Here is a 4,930-nt window from a genome sequence, read left to right as displayed (position 1 = left end):
GCCTAGCCTGGGTTAATGTTGAACCAGAATGAAGAAACAGGAAGCTAGGTCATAATGTGTCAGGGATGATAATGCCAAGGAAGGAATCCCCTCCTGGCTTCTTCTCTCCCTGTCTTCAATGAACTTTTACTTTCTCTAAACTTATTGACACATGCAATCGATAAATAAGAAAGACCCCAGGAACACATTTAGTGGACTCAGGACACCAGATATAAGTGGAGGACTGATCTTGTACTTCATGAAATTAACATGAAGGCTCTTTGAAGCAAAAGACATCTGACTCTCCTGGCTTAAAATAAGGGAATATGAAAAGGCAATGAAAGAACTGTACCATACCTTTAGTACCAACTGTATGAACATAAAAGCCAAAGCCATGTGAAATTTTGATTGATTGGCTGATGGGGGTTCAACCATGGGGGTGAATATGGCACAAATGGAGATTCACCAGATGAATGATATTGTTACACTATTGTCAGAAATTAATGAAAAGTTTTTGGATCAATAGAAAAACTCAGGCTCAGCTTTGCTATCCCTTGAACTTTGCAGACTAGGACTACAGAGCTTTCAGCAAAAAGATGTACTTGAATCCAGGTGGGAAAGTCCATCTCAGATCCTGACCACTGCCACCACCATTTAGCGTCAAGCTCTACCAGCATGGATTCATGCATCATATACTAAACTAGTTCCATTTCCATTGATAAATGCCCAACCCCAATAACAACACAGTTGCTTGAAAATTATCTCTGCAGGGTCCACCAAGCAGACTGGAATTCTAAAGTCACTTCCCGTGTGCATCTCAGAAATATATACACATGTTCCCAGAGGTTCGCTTTCTAGCAATGATTTTTCTTTCACAGCAAATCTGGTATATACATTTAGCACATAGGTGGGGGGAAAGGAGAAAGAGAGAATTTGCCTCAGTATGTGAAGAATCTAATGCTAACTGGGGAAGAAACACAGTTACTTACCTGTAAAATTAACTTTGCCCCCCTGGATTTAGTTCTCTCTCAATATACCTTCAGCTATCATATTTGCAATAACTACAATACCTCTATAGGATCCTTGGTGCTCTCTTGGTTTTGTTGTTTTCTTGCAGACATTTCATTATCAAACTAGATAATATAATCAGTGCCAGTATGGAATTGGATTTTCTCTCATTTTATATACTAGTGCATTGCCGTGTCAGTATTGGTGGAAATAGCCTTGGTGGTTCCTTGATTGGGTTATTGTCTGTTAGCTTATTTGTCTGAGTTGGTAGTTCCTTTATTGGGATATTGTTTGCTCCTTGATGGTCTAATATTAACCTTGGTGTTAATCTCTACTCACAGGGCTGTTGATTGCTAGTGGGGAGGTACTTTAGTCTTTTTGTTTCCTTATGGGCTTCTTGATTGTCTCCTTTGGTATGTACGTGTTTATCTCTATGTGCCTGTTGGTCTGGATAATGTTACATAGATGCCTTATTATCTACCATTTGTTATAGCACTGAAGCACTGCACCCTGTTGCCATACCATTTTAGGAGAACAATTGTCAAACCCAAAGATGGCCATTTTATTTCCCATTGTGTAGAGAAGCTGTTGCTGTAAAGGAACAGTTAGTCAGATACCTGAGGATGTGGCAAACAACTCCAAAACTTCATAGATTTGGTAGAAGGTAAAGGATGGGTTTCCACAGTAAATGGGTAAGAAAGTTTGTTCTTTTAGATACAAGATTTTTATTTTTCTTGTCGTTGGAACATGTATTTTTTATGCATGTGCATATGTATATAGTAATGATCTCTGTTTACTGAATATGAATTGAATATAGTTCTGAGAAGACTATGAAATTTATTCATGAATAAACTAGAACATAGACATTTTAGCATTAAAATGAAACCAAACTGTCCCACGAAGTCTTTTTATGAATTGTTGTATACGTTTAATAATCTGACTTTCAAGAATGTGGGATCTTGTTTATCAACTTCAAGGATTAACAGGAGGTAGAAATTGGTTCATGTATTGATAAGATGAACATTTTAATAAAGGCATATTTGAAGTTTGGCTGAATGTTGAATATACAAAAATCTTAGAAGGCATATCTAAAAAGAGGCAAAGGATGTCTTTTTGCTTGCAAGCTGAGATAAACATTTACTCTGTTACAAATTTGACTTAAGGGTTTATTTCTTTTCTGTTTTGCAGAAAACAGGGTACTTTCCAGGGTAGTCTGCAGTGCATCATATTTCCTGTGATTTCTGATCCAGACCCTGCTTAACTTTCAAGCTTAGATAAATTCAGCCAGGTACTACCAGGTGCAAGAGGTTCTAGATTCTTGTGGCCAAAGCAAAATCATTGAGTGGGACTAGACAGCAGACAGAAAACATGCCATGTCAGGTCATATGACTCCTACTGCCATTAGTGCACTAATAGCCAATGATAGGTAGATAACTCATTGGTTTTGTAATCAGTCAATCAAACAAACTGTTGTAAAAACATTTGCTATTGTGCTAGGATGCCTACTCTGTATGTAAGCATTCCCTTGTCTGCCAATTAGCATATTATCAAAGAGTGTAGAAGAGAACAGAGGTGGTCAGAAAGAAAATATATGGGAAAAAATAATTTAGTCTGGGAAAACAGAAGGTATGAAAAGGCTTAGGATTTTAGGTTTAGGAAGGAAGGAGAAACCCTCACAGGTTTTTCAAGATTCTATTATTACAACTTACAGCAATAAAGTAATCCTAGTATTTCTTGTGAAATTTATTTCCTGATTTTATCTCAAAAGGAATAAAAGGGATTGAGGAGGAATTATAGATTCTTTATACTGTTCTCTTCCATTGCAACCTGGGAAAACTGTTCTGTTAAATTGAAGTAAAATGTATGTATGAAGGAATCTTTGGGTTGACTAAGGGTTGAGATTTAGGCAAACACATTCATGGGTCTTGACTATATCAACTATGTACTGAAAATTATTCCAACAATCCATACAGCACTCCTACCAGACTTATTTTACACACACACACACACACACACACACACACATCCACTTTTCATTGTTAAAAACAATCCCAAAGAGGATGGGTAAAGTTGTTTCAACTCTATTTCTAATTTTGAATAATAATTTATTTTTATTTTATTTATTTATTTATTTGTCAAACACAACAGTATATATAAGTATAAGCATGAAATAATCATACAAACTGGATACAATCAAAGGGAAAATAAGAAAGGAACAGTAGGCACGCTGGAATGGGGTGAGGTCAATAGTAGATGGTCTTTGGTTAAAGCTTTGGGGATTTTGGGAAGAGACCACAGAGTCAGGTAGTACATTCCAGGCATTAACAACTCGTTACTGAAGTCATATTTTCTACAATCAAGATTGGAGCGGTTCATATTCATTATGAATATGAATCATGAATAATTGAATAATTGTATAAATTTATCCTTAAAGCTGCTCAGCAAAGTGACCCTAAAGTGACCCCATTGGTTGTCTGACAATTTAAAGCTCTTTTTTACATGACAAGATCTTATCAGTTTGAATATGTAGTCACCAGGAATTGAGCTTCACTTAGGAGAGTTTTTAATCTTCACTGTAGATGATGAAGTTATTTTTATCTCCCTCTCTGCTGCTTCTAATAGACAAGACTTCATAGCTTTACTAGGAAATAGTGCCGGCACTGCCATTATCTCAACAGATCCAGCCTACCTATTAAAATTAAAGCCTAACCATTGAATTATTTTGGATAAGGAAAAAACTAACAACATTTAATCCATCATTTTGGATAAAGAAATAAAACCTGGGGTCTTTTAGTTCTTTTGAGCTACAACTGCCACAACTTCTTAATATTCTCTGAGTTGGCTGGACTGATGCGATCGTAAGCTTAAAACATTTGGAAGGAACTAACTTTATTTAAAAATTCAGACTCTGAATATTCCAAAGTGATACAAAATATAATTTATTTAAGCTTTTCCTATTCTTATCTGAGACAAAAAATAAATGCTGGCGATGAATTACCAACCCCAGTAGCTTGCTTCTTTCTGTCTGTCTTTTTCACAAATGGGTTAATATCTGTTATCTCTACTGGAGGTTAGCAAATATTAGCATTAGGTCAGCTGGGAACAACTCTTTGGCCACTTGTACAAAGAGCAATTACACAGTCCCCTCCTCTGGTTGAGAACAGGATTTGAGGAGTAGAGAATCAACACTCATTACACAGGAGAGAGGATTGAGAAATTTCCAAGCTAGGACCTGGGTTATGGATTTTATATGACTGCACTGAAGACTGCAAGATTAGATGTATCACTTTAGCAATACTTGGGGGGGACGGGGGAAGCAATCAGACAGATCACATTTCTAACAATGGTAGATTCTTCTGTTGCCTAAATAGTCATGGCTACCTTTTAAGCCCATGATCCTCCTCACCAGGCACAATATATCTTGAACAAGATGGTGTAGATTCATAGGATAATTGGAGAGCACATGGGAGGCCCTTCTATACCTGCCAGCCAGGAAGGAAATTAGCAGCCTTTATACAAATTAACAACTATCAGTGTAGGGAACAAATGAACTTTGAATAGAGAGAGCTTGATTTATACATTGTCCTATACTATAGGAATCCCCTAATGATGGTTCACCCAATACAAGTTTAATAAATTGTTATATCAGGTAAAACATAATTCAGCATCACTCTTCTTACTTTAGGACCATAAATCAAAATAAGTTACAGTATGTAATGGGATAGGAAAAGGCTGACTTTTGGCTGCTGCTTTTAAATGTCAGGTCAGTTTGTAATAAGGCCTCCCTAATTTGAGATTTAAATGTTAATGAGAGGATGGACCTGCATGTATTACTGAGACCTGACTGGGCTTGGAAATGTGGTGGCTGCCCTTTCCGAGATATGCCCACCTGGGTTTGCGGTGTAGCATCAGCCAAGACACCAGAGCAAGAGTTGAGGTGTGG

This window comes from Ahaetulla prasina, chromosome 1 (genome assembly GCF_028640845.1).
Source record: "Ahaetulla prasina isolate Xishuangbanna chromosome 1, ASM2864084v1, whole genome shotgun sequence".
Taxonomy (NCBI): Eukaryota; Metazoa; Chordata; class Lepidosauria; order Squamata; family Colubridae; genus Ahaetulla; species Ahaetulla prasina.
The sequence above is the reverse complement of the archived record's forward strand: the minus strand, read 5'-3'. Positions refer to the sequence as shown.